The 16,134-nt window shown below is 43.2% G+C and overlaps 1 protein-coding gene across 1 annotated transcript in view; it reads right to left on the reverse strand.

The window, feature by feature from the left end:
* The window catches only part of TENM4 (teneurin transmembrane protein 4), a 677,831-nt gene that overhangs the window by 188,738 nt on the left and 472,959 nt on the right, over positions 1-16,134 (reverse strand).

A 16,134-nucleotide genomic window follows, 5' to 3' on the forward strand; every position in this document is an offset into this window, starting at 1 on the left:
CATCCAATACTGCAACAACTAAATAAGCATCAATAAAACAATTTACACTGGACATAGCACTCATTTATTTTTTTTTATTTTTTTTTTAATGGGCAACTGAATACTTGAAAGGTCATTAATGATCACAAACCTCCAAAATTATGTACTTAAGAAGCAAATACCACAGAAATATATAGCAACATAAAGCAACCACTGTGATCAGTCTAGTACTATTTATATTAAGGATAGCAACCACTGTGATCTGTCTAGTGTGATTTATATTAGGGATAGCGACCACTGTGATCAGTCTAGTGCGGTTTATATTAGGGATAGCAACCACTGTGATCAGTCTAGTGTGGTTTATATTAGGGATAGCAACCACTGTGATCAGTCTAGTGCGATTTATATTAAGGTTATGCAACCACTGTAATCAGTCTAGTGCAATTTATATTAAGGTTATGCAACCACTGTAATCAGTCTAGTGCAATTTACAGTAACAACAGCAAACCACTCTCATCAGTCTAGTATCATCTACAGTGATTATAACAACCACTCTGATCAGTCTACTGCGAATTATATTAACGATAGCAACCACTGATCTGTCTAGTGAAATTTATATTTAAGACATCAACCACTCTGATCAGTCAAGTGAGACATATCATTTATTATATTATTTATTTGTATCTATATCACTCCCTATACCCATGATTATTAGGTGTTACACTAATGTGCAAATTTTGTCTTTCTCCCATCAACCTCATTTTGGACCATATTACCCTACGTCAACCACGGTTGACCCTGGAGTGAAGCAACTCTGTAGCAGAATTATCCTCGGAGGAGAATCTGATGTATTAAAGCTCACAGGTAAGCATTGACACATGTCATTGCGGTATGTAGCACATTACATATATATATATATATATATATATATATGCTTCTATATATCACTTATTGTACTCAAATTTACTGCAATATGAGGTGCATGTCTTGTCATCTCTAGATTAAATATCAGTTTGCCATGTTGTTCCTTTGGAAGACAAGCAGCCGCCTACTATTCGATTGGGGAAGTGCAAAAACGTGGACATTGGTTACGGACTTTAATTTTTAATTTTTCGGTATACTAATCTAGATTTCTCCTTATATAGTAATAACATATTAGTACAGGTTGAGTCTCCCATATCCAAAATGCTTGGGACCAGGGGTATATTCGTATATCCGTATTGTGGAATATGTACATACCATAATGAGATATCTTGGGAATAGGACCCAAATCTAAACACAGAATGCATATATTGCTTTATATACACCTTCTACACACAAACTGTTAAAATTATTAAAAATATTGTATAAAATTACCTGCAAAGTTTAAAATTAAAAAACAAAGTTTGTGTCCATTGAACCATCAAAAAGCAAAGGTCAGTCATGCTAACAAAAATCTGTCATTCGGAATATTTGAAGATGTGAGACTCAACCTGTAACGGAATTCGCGGGAGGCTCACGACTATTCAGGTAGCCCCCCCGCACCCCCGGAAGGGTAGGCACTTCTCCCGCATTCTGCCCACTTCCTAGGGGGCGTGGCTTAATGACGCAAATCGTCAGGGCCCACCCCCCGTCGCCACCCTCCTGCTTCCCTTACCCGGGCTTCTCCCGGGAAGAGAAAACAAAAAAAGGTAGGCAAGCAAGTGTTCTGGGTAGTGCCAATACTCTACAACTATTCTAAATATAAATATATAAATTATACCCAATTATACCAACAATACAAGAAGGTTCTCATAAGGCCGTATTCAATTAACAGCGAAAATGTCAGTTTTTAGCCAAAAAACGCCGATATTTACGCCAAAAAATCAGGCGAAAATGCAATTGGTGAAAAACTGGAGATAAGTTTTCTCCATCCCAGGCCAAAAAAAAATGCAAAATCCCTATTTTTGGCTAAAAATATGGGGATTTCTTTCAGAACCCTTTGGACACCCCACCCCTAATGATATATTACCCAAATTTCTTTTCGTAAGTTGCGCAGTTTGGCGAAAAATGACCGCGCAAATTTTCGCCGAAAAAAAGAAAAACTTTGAAAATGGTTTTAATGTATTGTGTCTGATTTTTGGGGAGACAGTATGGATTTGTGAAGTATTTTAAACATCGCATGCGGTTGCAGCAGGCGGTTTTTTACGGTTTTTAAAATTGCGACTTTTTTACGACACGAAAATATACTTTCACCCATTTTAACGTACCCCCAATTTACGTGGAGCAGTAATTTCCTGGAAAAAAAAATAGCTTCCTATCATTTTCAACAATGTTTTTTTTTCTTTTACCCAAAATTGCACGGTCGTTTTTTGCCAAAGTGCGCAACTTACGATTTTTTTGGGGGGTAATTTATCATTAGGGGGGGTGTCCAAAGGGTTCTGTAAGAATTCCCCACATTTTTAGCCAAAAATAGGGATTTTGCATTTTTTTTCGCCTGTTCTGGGATGGAGAAAACTTATCTTCAGTTTTTTTTTTCGCCAATTGCGTTTTCGCCTATCTTTTGGCAAAAATATTGCCGTTTTTTGGTGAAAAACGCCCGCGTTCGCTAATTGAATACGGCCCTTATTGTAGTAAGTAAAACACCAGATACTGTCAAATAAGAAAAAATCTCATAGGGTAAGGTTTCTGTTTTTTTTCTGGTTATTATATAAAGAATTAAAACATGAACAATTTAAAAACTTGACAACACTGGATCTCAGTAAAATATAGTTCACACAAAGCCTAGGGAAAGGATGGTCCAGCCAATAGGTTCTTCATTTGAATAGATAGGAGCTTCCCACTGGTCATAGTCCTTCCTGGATGAAAGTATCTTTAACAGATTTTCTTGTTTGTTTGGTGCTGGCCTATATTCCAGATTTGGAAATCTGATTGGAATAGTACTGAGATCAGCGTACATTATTTATCTAAAAGAATGCACAATACTTAGTTGACAGCAATTGGTGTTTTACTTACTACACTATGAATGCCTTCTTGTATTGTTGTATGTTTATTTCCTAAATCCACTTGCTCCAACATGGGGTTAACAGGGGCAAAACCATATGGCTTTGTGCACAAACCTATTTGGAGACCTCACTTATGCTAATAGGTAATTTTCTCTAGGGTTAATCTTCATGATCACAAAGGTGCAGCTAAGGTGTCAAATGTCAGTGCCAGGTGTCAATTACAAGTGTCAAATGTCAGTTTCTTACACAAGCTTTGGCATGGTGGAAGTGGAGCCTATACGTGTTAGGTCAGCGGAACAGAAACATACGTGTTACCTCTCGTAAACCCCTCTGCATGTCAAGAGGAGGAATGTCCCAAACATTCTGCCCAACGCCATCCCCAGAGATCGGACACAAGTAATAAATGATGTTGATTTGCGCAATGTCAAACTGCCACCCCTCAGCGCACCCATGATTTATCAGACAGCAGGTATGAGGTATGCCAGCATTAGATTAAATTAAACAGAATTGTGATCTCTATTAATATTTTACTATGGATCTGTATCGATCCGATGGGAAACATTCGAGTCACTGACCCTTGTGAATCAGGTGGAAGGAATGTAATTATATCTGACAAAGGTAAACTGATGACAAGGAAGGGGAGATAATGACATTATATTGATAGGAACGGTGTTTTTACTTTGAAGGGCAGAGAATTCCACCCAACCTATACAAATACAATATAAAGGTCCCACTATTAAGCTTTTAAGAAATGTTTAATTATTTTTTCCTTCGGCACTTAAAGAGAAGCTGTCACGATCATTAAAATAAAATTTAAAAAAATATTGGGGAAATCAGTTATAAATGTACACTGCGATTTCTTGATTTTAAATTTTACACAGTATTCATTTAGTGTTGTCTACTGATGTTCCTCATTTTATTAAGTTGCTATCACCGGATAAACCTTTTTGAGCAGAGCAGTAGCAGCAGTGACATCTGCAGGTTAACGGAATGCTCTAAATGAAAAAAACATCATAACAAAACCCCCAAAATATGTATTTTTAATAATTACAGTACACACACACACACACCTCAGAAATCTCACATACTGTTCCAAGAAAAAAGTACCATTTAAACAAAGCAAATGATTTGTAGAAGGATAGCTAAGATAATTTACTAATCTCCTTTCAAAGTCTCTCTGGAGGGCAAACAAAAACGGCTGCCAAACACAGACACAGTCAGTCTAGGCAGTTGATGACAAAGAGGGAAGGTAATGTGAATGCCATACTGCAGAGAGAGCTCACGTGTAGCATTTCACTGCTTATGTGCTTATTACATCATGTGCCATGTGACTGTGGTTGCCATGGCAGTCAAGAATTATAAACCATTCATAGAAAAGGGTAAGCATCAGCCACAGCACCCCTCATGGCCAAATTATCCTGAAAATTACAGAGTATGTGGAAAACTTTACAATGCAAAGACATTTATCCAAGCATCTATGTGGCACAAAAGTGATTATATTCAGAATGGGATTTTTGGGATATCCTGGTTAATTAAAAGAGAGCTAGCTGCTCTGCTACCCAATTGTGTTAAATACAGGATATCCTGCCCCGCATCTACACATTGAGGCCTGCAGCTGCAACAGCGAAAGCGTTAATGGGCTAGCCTGAGCCAAATGTAATCAGAACGACAGTGAGATGAGGTGTAATTCACAAATACCTTTTCTCTCTTACAGAAAGTCATTTGTAATGCAATCTCATTTACCGTTAGGCCGTCCAAAGGCGCTCGCGTCGTGTTAAACAGATAAATACATCAGGCTGAATAATATGCTCTCTGACTAAGCATCAGTCTGGCAAATGAACGAAGCACGCACCCAAGAACAAACACCGGGGCAAACGTAATTGAACGTCAAGGATCAAGTAGCGGCGGAGACAGACAGCGTGAACGCCACAGTCTGAGGGCAGTTAATTACAATATAGATATCAATGAAAAAACATTTCCTCCAAATATGAGAAATTGTGTGTAGGGAGAGATTCACCGGGACGGAAAATCTGAAATGATGCAGGTGTGAGGCGGAGATCATCGTTAGGATCCCAGACGCTGTGCGTTCCCTGGCAGAGAAACATCTCATTTGCGTTTGCTCACAAAAATAATAAATATATAAATGCTATTATGCTGGGAATTGTACAGTGTTTCAATGTTAGGTTGATTTATTATGTGGCCGTTACATTTTACAGTAATAGCACATTGCAAGATACAGACAAGACTGTCATGGTAAAAAGCCTCATTGTTTTAGTGAGGCGGCCTCTAGATGACCTAAAATGTGAAACCAAAATCCCCTAACACACTCTGGGGGTCATTCAGACCCGCTCGTGAGCGGCAGTACGCTCGCAAGCGGGTCGATGTTCCCCCACTGCGCATGCGCACGACGGAGGGAGCTCCGTCGTCCGCATGCGCGAGACCCGGCGAGCAACGGGCTCTCCATCGCTCCGGGTCTCGCACCAAAGGGGGCGTGCTGTCGATGTTGATAGACAGCACGCCCCCTTTGGTGGGCGTGCCTGCCAGACGGAGGCGTTCCCATGGGAACGCCTACCGTCTCAAGCCGGCCCCACTGACATCACTAGTGATGTCAGTGGGAGTGATTTTGGCTCTGATAGAGCCAAAATCACTCCAGGGCTTGCGGCAGCGAGACCCTACCGCAGGGTCTCCGTCGCAAGCCCGATGGTCGCGATGGTCAAGACCATCGCGACCATCATCATGGACGCTCGCTATGGCTGTGGGTGGTTACCCACAGCTATGCGAGCGTCCATGAGGACGCTCCAAAAAAAGGTAGGAGGGCCCTGATTCAGAGCGAGCGCTCTGGTCAGAGCGTTCAGCTCTGAATCAGGCCCTCTGCTCAGCCCCATCAGGGTAAAAGGCAACCCACGTCCGCACGGGTTTGTGTCATGTGGGTAGAAGCATTCAATACAAACTACATTTCCCAGAAGCGACTTCTCATAAAGAGATTGTGGGCCTTATTCAGCAAGGACCGCAATTGTGATTACGCACGGAGACGGACGATTGTTGCGTACTGCTCATGCGTATGCAACACAGTGCGCGAAGGCGTCAGCAGCGAACGCATGAGACCACGCAGACCCATCGCAGAGTGATTGACAGGAAGTGACCGTTTGGCGGTTTTGACTGGGGTAAGGGGGGCGGTCAGCGAAATGCAGGCGTGTCAGTGCGTTTGAACACTGTTACAGGGGCGTGCATAAATTAGCTACTGTGATGGCTATACGCAGCTTGAGCTCTTACTGCGTACCGGAAGGTTAGCGATTTCTGAGTGAGGTGTGACCTTGTGTAATTGTGCGTGAGGCTCTGATGTTACTCGATGGTTTTGCAACCTTGCAATGTATTACGGATGTGAGTAAGGGGTAGTGGACGCCCTTATGTTAGGCTGCGACAGCATAGCGATTGCAAACATTAGCATATTTTCGCAGCGGGTCTGCGTGCGTAATCGCCTGTGATCGCAGTTGGCCCTGTATTTGCATACTGACACCAGGGATTATTTTAAAGGTTTCAATTAACACTTGTACTATTTTGGCAATGGACCTTGTGACCATACCAAACAGTATATTTGTGGGAGATTTTTTTTTTTTGTTCTGACCTTTTGGTTAAAGTTTTCCAAAACAATTTTTTTTTTAATTATTATTATTATTATTAATTTAATACATGTTTTCAAGTAATGCCCCTTCGGCATGAAATGATAGGATTACATTTATTGTAAGGAGCTTGGTAACGCCAAATGTTCCTGAATATTTAAATTTCTCATCAATGCAAAGTCGCAGCAATAGGGATACATTAGTATTTTCTGGCCGGGCCAGTGGCCCCGATAACAGACTCATCTTGGCAAAGAGTAATAAGTAAAGGGATAGCTTACGCTACCACTTTACTGCCGCGTTCAGACCCAAATGGCCTAGTGGGCATTGGCAGTTATTGGGTCGGCTGGGAGTAATCTGTAGGATCTCTCTCCAGAAAAAAAAAGTAGTGAAAAAGTAGCATAAAGCTGGGTACACACTGGCAGATATATTGGCTGATGAATTGATTGGCCAATATATTGGGTGCCCGTCGGCCAGTGTGTACCAGCTATGTCTGTGAATGACGTCGTTCACAGACATATCGTGTCGGCTGTGCTGCACAGTCGATGCCCAATATATCTGCAGATATGTTGGGCCACTGTGATGTTTGTACGAGCGGTCAGCCGACCGCCCACCCGTACACTTGCAGCGGGGAGGTGGGCGTGATATGCCCCCGGCCAGCGGGAAGCGCCCCCCTCCAACACACAGACGATGGTTGCTCAGTGTGTATGAACAACCCTCATCTGGAAATATATATCTGTGCAGTGTGTACCCAACTTACAGGCTGTAATGGCGGTGTTGGGTACCAGGGGCCGTGCTCGGAAAAGCGAATCTTATTTTGGACCTTGGCAAACTAGGCATTTTTGCAGTATCCATAGAAAGCTACACAGACTGCGGCTCAGATGGGAAACAGAGGGACCTCCTTGTTAAATAATCTCCGTATTTAAATATTGCCGAAATCCTCAAACAAAATTTAAGTTTTTGAAGGCTCGACTGGAAAAAGACTTTAAACTATAACCCCCATAATATCTATTGGACAGCAGGCTGTATTCACTAATACAGGTTGGTATTTTATCTCCAATGGATGAGCAATACTGAAACACAAAAAGATATCCAATCAACAGTGAAACCATCACGGATCAATAATATCAATTCAAAAGCATTGACCCTTATCTGCAATTACTCAGGTCACTGCACCCGGGAAGAAAGGCGGACAGTAGAGGTATATCATATTTGTTTTATTTGTAACTCACACCAATCCCTGGAACCGAACATTCATGGCATCAAACGGGTGAACGAGGGCTTGTATGAGCCGCCAGCCAGATGTTACGCACAGAATTACAGCCAGTCAGGAGCAGACAATAAGGAAAAGTTAAACGGTGAACTAGGCGACCAATTTGCTGTCTCCGACTTGGGAACGGGAATATCTTAACGCTATAAAGCGCAGCATATTTGGCTATTTATTATGTATACTGCAGACGATCTATTGCAGAGCCTGCTGGCAGAGGCAGACCTCCCTGGGAGGAGATGAAGTCACTGATAGTCTCCTGTTACTGAGAGGGTGATAATGGTGTCTGGGAAAGGTCACCAGGGGAGTGACAGAGACAGATGGACAAAGCCTTGGATCACTGACACAGAGTGCGTGGGGCTCCCGGTACCACTCAGTGGGGCCCTGACGTACTCCTCCAATCATCCAACCTTCCACACTCCCTGTATTTATCACGGGTTGGGCCCTGCGGGCTGGGGGAACAATCGCTTACATCAGCACTTGGCAGCCAATCATCCCTCACTGACAGGAACATTCCCAAATCATCACCCTGTGTAACATGAAGGAACAGGACAATGTATTCACAGGGAAAACCTTACGTCAGTTCTAGACTCCTCATTTACAGCTACTGAGAGACAAAAAAAAAAAAAGGACCCAGACGTAGATTATGTTTATCTTAAGCGCTTTGCTATATGTAGAGGGATTTAATGGGCTTACTTGATAAATGGAGAAAAGGCCAATATCTGGGAAATACAGGCAGCCCCACCGGAGCAAAGATTTGCTGCGACTCACGGGCGACAGCTTGGGGACGTCTATTTAAAGGCAATCATACTTTTGTATCAGGATGGCAAGAGTGGGATAATAGGAATTAAAATGCTTCATTATTCAAAAAAGCAATTATTCTTCAATAGATAATAGCGTTAAAAAAAATTATATATATATATATATATATATATATATATATATATATATTAGAAAATTTGTGAATTTAGGGGCACCAGGTTTGAAGATTTACAACCCCTATATATCAAATTCCACCTCCTAAAATAATAATGAAAGCGTAATCAGACTTAGGCCCGTATTCAATTTGGAGCAAAAAAGCTGGAATCAGCAAAAAAGTTTCGCCGATGACGTCATTTTGCCAGGCGGAAAAGTATCGCCGTATTCAATTTGCAATGTAATAGGCGGAAAAGTTTTGCCTATGAATAGCGGGCGGAAAAAAGTGCAGAATTGGGGTTTTGGGGTGCAACGTTGCGGGAACCTCCGTGCAGCCTTCAGACAGTCCCCCAAAGTCCCCCAAACTGTCCCCAACTTCAGACAGTCCCCCAAACTGCGTCAAAAATGTTAAAATAAAAAAAAACACTTAAGAACGCCCCAAAAATCACTTTGAATTTGGGGGCGAAAAAAAAAATGTTGGGGGACAAAGTTCAGAACTAGCGAACTAGACTCTGGGGGGGTCCCCAAGTATGCCCCAGGTGTTTTTTTCAATGCAGATGCTTGCGGCAGGTGGATTTTTCATGATTTTTTAAACTTAACTTTAGCAACTTTTAAATACGCTGACCCCCATTTTCAAGTACCCCAAATTTGCTGGGATAAGTTATTTTGTGCAAAATAAAACACCTGAATACTATTCTGCATCACTTATACAAAAACGCTATTTAGCAGCTATTGAGCCCGTTTAAAAACACCAAATACATTCAGCAAGCCAAATCGGGGGGTAACCATAGGGAACCCCCATGTCAGAGCATCTTTTGGGGGGTGTCAGGCTGAATTCCCTAAATCTGACAGTACTTTCCGCTTGTTTAAGTTTCGCCGGGTCCCGTTTTCGCCTACCTTTAAATTGAATACGGGGATACGTGGGCACCCGCGCGATACTTTTCCGCCTGCACAACATTCGAAGTAGGCCAAAAGTCCGGGAGTCGGAAAAGTATTGCGGGTCCACTCAAATTGAATACGGCTCTTATTTGTAAGCAGGGTTAGGGTTACTATTATTCTCTTTACAGCCTTATATCCACTGAGGTTTCATTTGCATTTAAAAAAAAGCTAAAACTCCAGTAATACCCCGCGTCTAACGGAAATGTACCTGACATGTGGTTGTTAAACTGTGTTCGGAAAGACAGCGGAGATCCCGAACACTGTCACAAAAGTTCCTGAGTGACATGATGAGGGGCCACTTGGAACAACGGCGTCTATTTTCTACGTTCTTATGTTGTTTTTGTGCTTCGCACTAGCGGGAAACCTGGTCGTACAATGTACAGAATTAAACGCCAGTGGGTCTGAGGTCTAGTAAAGAGAGACCGAATACAACATACTAGTTTGGGACCCTTTTCCACCTCTATTTGTAAGAAAGGGAAAAAAATAAAAATAAATAACACATAAAAATGGGTTTGGGTAATCCAGGCCCCTCAGTTCTAAGCATTAGGCAGAAGCATAGGTATAATACTGATTATGACCCTTGATTCTTAAATCAAAATGATTTATGATAAAGGGATAGCTTATTTATTAATTCCCGTGGAACAGCGCCCCTACAGGTGAAAAATAAAAGTGGGCATTTTGTGTAAAACGGACCTTGGCCCTGATTCAGAGCCGGACGCTCTGAATCAGGGCCCACCTCCATAATTATGGAGCGTCCTCCTGGACGCTCGTATAGCTGTGATTCACCACCCACAGCATATACGAGCGTGCAGCATGATGGTCGCGATGGTCTTGACCATTGCGACCATCGCCAGTGCGAGCAGAAGCCTGCGGTTGAGTTTCTCAACCGCAAGGCCAGGAGTGATTTTGGCTCTATCAGAGCCAAAATCACTCCCACTGACATCACTAGTGATGTCAGTGGGGCCGGCCTCTGACGGTAGGCGTTTCCCTTGGGAACGCCTCCGTCTGGCAGGCACGCCCACCAAAGGGGGCATGCTGTCAATCAACATCGACAGCACGCCCCCTTTGATCAGACACTACGAGCGAAGGAAAGTCCTTCGCTCGTCGCGTCTCGCGCATGCGCACGACGGAGCTCCCTCCGTCGTGCGCATGCGCAGTGCACACCATCGACCCACTTGCGAGAGGACAGCCGCTCGCGAGTGGGTCTGAATCAGGCCCCTTATTTGCAGATATAGCTCATCATGCCAGACTGCAGCAGATTTAACGTGAGGAGAGCAAGCATGCAATACATAGCCGATTGTTGCCAGATGATGCTGCGGATTGGGCTACGTCACATCTGCCCAGCCCCCATTTGCCCAACTACATCTGCCCAGCCCCCAGAGGTGCAGACTCTTGCAGTCAACGTAAGTGGTGGATACGCTCTACCAGAAAGTGTATCTAGCAAACAATGTAGGGTTCATATTTTTAATGTAGAGCTTTAGGTTTGCACCTGTAACACCTAGGTCTTTATTTACGAAGCTCCCGCCAGGTTACACGGAAAAATGTAAAACCGCTCCCGCACTCAGCTTAAAGCCCAACGTGCTTTGCACTGGACAGCTGTTGCCATTTTAAATTTTCACCGGCAACCCGCAGGGAAGCCTTCGTGAAGAAGGCCCCTAAAATCAAAACAAACATCAAACAACCAAAAGTCTATACTTCGAGACACTATATAAAACTATTACTGTAATTTATGTTCAGTGCTCTCATCCCCTGTATTTGTATTTTTGAGCCTTCGGTTAGTATGCAAACATTCTTGTCTTTACTTATACCACGCGTCATTATTGTAGTTATAAGCCGCAGTTATAACATACGGAATATAATATACAGAAGACACAATATAACTGTCCACTGTAAAGTACTCTTTAAACCGGCCATAAATACATCTGCTGTTTCTTAAAGCCACCAGTCCCCCTCACGCGATGAGAGAAGTGCAAACTGCGTCCGTACACACAATAGGCTTATACGAGTCGTTTTCCTTCAAAGAAAAGATATATCAGCAATTATAGGCAAAGCCAAAGCCGGCAGAATCAAAAACAAGAGCTTAAAGGATGCTAAAGATGACAAAAGATCTGCACCGACAGTTATTTACAAGGTCAGGAAAATGGCCGCCTCATGGGACCGATGATGAACTAAAAGGCGTTTAGCAAGGAGAAGAAGATGATCTTGATGGATTGGCTGAAGGGAGAGGAGACAATTTGCGCTCGGCGAAGCACAAGAGCCCCCCCCCCCCCCCCGCGATTCTGCACCGTCAGCAGGAAAAGCAGAAAGACGCAGAACTGGCCTGACGTTACCTCGTTGGTTTTCCCAGGCCGAAAAGGTTAATAAATAACCAGACGAATCAATTACGGAGTGTGAAATTAAAGGACTGATTGAAAAAGGCTGCAGGAGGCAACATCTGCTATAGATTGTTTGCTGTCAGCTCAATAAGTCGGGACGGCAGCGAATGTTGCTTTATTTTCCTGAAGTTACAGCCTCAGTTACACAAATGACACAAGTTATATTATTTCCATGGGTTCTGGGAGGAGAGAGATATTGTGCTGGATCCTGGAAGGCCTCAGCGGTGCCTCCCAGAGCTGCTGGGTGTATTACATGGGTGTCTAGTTCCCCCTAATGAGAACCGGACTCTGACTCACTGCATCTCGACTGTGACATTTACTTGTGGTTTGCATTGAGCACATTCTGGCTTAATATCGGAGCTTACATTACACACAGCTAAAGACAGACATTGAAGGAAAAGTTTATGCAGTCATTATGTCGACATTAATAATGTCGATAGTCGAAATGTCGACATGCACATTTAAGCTGCATACACACACACACAACGATTTAGTAAATAAACGATTTTAGTAAGCGATTTTTGTTCATTTTGTTCAAGGGAAAAATGAACGAAAATCGTTTACTAAAATCGTTCATTTACTAAAGGAGCGTACACACTAGACGATATGCTCCCTGAGCAATATCGTGTAGTGTTGTCCCCGGCAGGATGTACTCAATGTCGTTCATGACATTGAGCACACCCGCTGAACGATATCATTAACGATATCGTTCAGCGCCGGGCTCTCTCCCCTATTCCCCAACATGCAGCAACCTGACGACATTGTCAGGTTGGCCTGCATGTTTACCCGATGAACGATGATGACAAACGACTCGCGGGAACGCACATCGTCGTTATCGTTCATCGTTTTGGTGTTAAAAATGGACGATAAACGATATCGTTATCGTTCAGTCGTCCACTTTAATCGCCCAGTGTGTACGCACCTTAAAAATAACGAACGATTTTTTTTTAACTACAAACGATTTTTGCATATTCCCTTACTGAAAATTGTTGAGTTGGTCAGTCTGACTGAACTACAAACTACAAACGTGAACACGAATGAACGATAATCGTTCATCGTTTTAACTCAGAAAGTGAACGATTTTTTTAAACGATTGAATGATAAACGATATTGTTATTGATAATAGTTCAAAAAATTGTTGTGTGTGTATGCACCTTAAGTATAAATTGTGAATGTCAACGGTCTCAATGTCGACAGTACAGGTTTAGGGTTAGGTTGCAGTTAGGGGATATGCTGCGGTCAGGGTAGGGCTACATGCAAAAGCAGCAGGTATTTACCCTGCATGCAAAAACAATCATTGTATTTGCCCCCCCTTACATTGTAACATGGTTTGTTCCAGACTCCATCAGCTCCAAAGGGCGAAGGCTGAAGTCAAAATGCTTTTAAGTAAGTTATAGAAACCTAATGTGATTCAGAGTTCTGATATTTGTAATCAATCACAGAATGGTGCGTTATTACTTCTATTACACGCACTTATGTTCCGCTATGCTAAAGTCATTCTTCACATAGTGCATATTGGTTAAGTGTCAGATGTCGTCATTGTTACCCTCAAAGAAATCGCGGTCTGCACCCTATTGGCTGACACTGATGTGTTCATTTAACAAAGTCAATTACTGCATGGCCCCAAAGATTCTGGTAATGAAGTTTTAATTTGTGTGTCTATATATTATTAGCATGGGGCTGCTCCCATTTGGGGATTCATCTTAATTAGAAAAACGAGGCCATACAGTGATAACGAAGGGGGCGCCCACCGGGCTGTGTTAATGGATAACGAGCCGGTTCTGCATCTCCTGGGCGGCTGTCTAACGTCAGGCGGAGATATAATTGTGGCGCCTTGACCTATTGGTAATTATTTGTGCTCTCGAATAAAGAATAATAATGAAATACACAGTAAATCAGATGGAAGTTCATTGCAGTATCACGCCGACATTTAGTACTCACGTGACTGGGAGTCTCTGCAATGCAGCTAATCGGGCAGGCTCAGAGGAAGGATGATGAACTTGGCGTACTCGGCGCTATATTTATCTGTGTGCGCTGGACTGCATTCACGAGTGTGTAATCAGTATGGAAGACTGAGGGCCTGATTCAGACCCAGACGCTATTTGCGTCCGCTCGCTGGCTAAAAGGGGCCAGCTATTTAAATCATGTGCTCGCACTGCGTCGCGTAAAGCCGCCCACTAAGAAATAGCGAGCGACCGCACTATGCTCTCGCACCTGTATAAAGACGCCCCTTTGCCACTCGCAACACACATCATCTCCGGCAGTTGTAGGATTAATCGGGAACATCGAGAGCCATCGGAGCTGCTCGCAGCGCTTGTAGTAGCCTTTTCCCACCACAACATTGCGAGCAGTTCTGGCTAAAATACAACCCAGTCACTTGTGTAATGGCACTACTTTGCTAATTATGCACACCCATTAAACACCGTTCTGACGGTCGGGCACGCCTGCGTTCGCACATCCACACCCCCCTTTTCAAGCATTTTCCCCTGTTACCACCCACAAACGGCGCTGTCACTCAAAATAGCGGCCCGTCTGCGGGCTACGGGCGAGCACTTTTCCATCGCAATGACTAGGCACTGCGACTCATACGCAGATTGCGAAAAATCGCTCAATGCGAGCGAGCATAGCGTCCGGGTCTGAATTAGGCCCTGAATACAATAGATGCCCTGTCACAAGTAAACGCCCATAAATTACTGTGAGGATGAAGCGTGCAGGTTTAGAACAACATGCACGGTGCATTTTGGACCAATTCTAAAATACCACACTACCTAGAAATGTACAAGAGGCGTTCTACGTTCTAAATTAACTATGGTGCCGTAAGCTTTATATATTGTACAAGTGCACATTTTGCACATACGCACAGTAGAGGCCAAGGTCCATTCCCCAGCATACACGAGGAGCCGGCGACTTCATTGAATTATGGCAGCCATTTTGCATCCTGAAGCGATTGTTCCTTACAATGCACTAATTTCTCTAGGAACCAGTGAAATCACTTTGGCACCGGCCAGGAACCGAGCGTAACGGCTCAATCCGGGTCAATAGAAAATAAAAATAATAACATATAAATACAATATAATTTCCATTTAAGGGAACCTAGGGTATTAAGTGTAGAAACGGCTGAATGGGAATGTGACCGCACACTTGACATAAAAATCCTTGCACTGTATTGTATTTCATTGTTCACAGTTGTCTCATGATAAATAACTCCGGATGGAGTGACTAAACGTTACCTGAGCCGAGAACGCTGTAGGTCACAGGCACTGAAGCGGCTTGTGCTTAAAGGGGATATACAGCAACTTTCTGGTGCAGATGCTCCGTAATCATCACGTTAAGCTCCGTATTGCTTCGGATGTGAGAGGTTTTGTGATTTATGGCGACAATAAAAGCGGATTAAAAGGCACGGTCGTGTACATTGCGAGAATTTGGTTGGGAGGGTTACGGAGGTTTTTGTACAAATGTGACAGCGATTCAGACTAACACTACTTCTCCCGAACAATCAGCCATGAAACCTAAGATTCCCCCTCAGGCTACCCTTAGCTCTCTACAAGGGGCTCTTAAGCCTGTCATACATCAAGCTGACACTTCCTATGGCGGCTGTAAACAGCCAGTGTATTTCCAACCGGCGTAGAGGATTCTGCGGGTCCGCAAAATGCTTCTCCAGATGAAACCAGCAACAAGTGTGCGGGCAAAAATAACATGACCTTTACCGTGTCCTCTGAGGTACATATCAAACAAGGCTATGAATGATCGGTGCGCTAAATGCCCATAGGATAAAGATGCCCAGCTACATTCCTGAAGATGCAACGTACATTCCTCTATATTTAACCTTTGTAAATTGCCATACTGTCTACTGCTGATAGCATGTGCATACAATATGGACACATCATCCCCGTATCGACCAGTATTAGTTTCCTAAGGGCATGAGAGACTGATGGGCAAGTATGAAAAGAGAAAACATTTTGTTAATGATCTGCCTTGACAAGAATCTACAGCGAGAGAGGAGCCATCTTTGTTTTTACTGTGCTGGAATGCTGCGCTAGCCTTCTTGAGGTATATTGCATGCACTTCCGTTAGGAGAG

This window comes from Taudactylus pleione, unplaced genomic scaffold (genome assembly GCF_031769625.1).
Source record: "Taudactylus pleione unplaced genomic scaffold, aTauple2 ptg000954l, whole genome shotgun sequence".
NCBI lineage: Eukaryota > Metazoa > Chordata > Amphibia > Anura > Myobatrachidae > Taudactylus > Taudactylus pleione.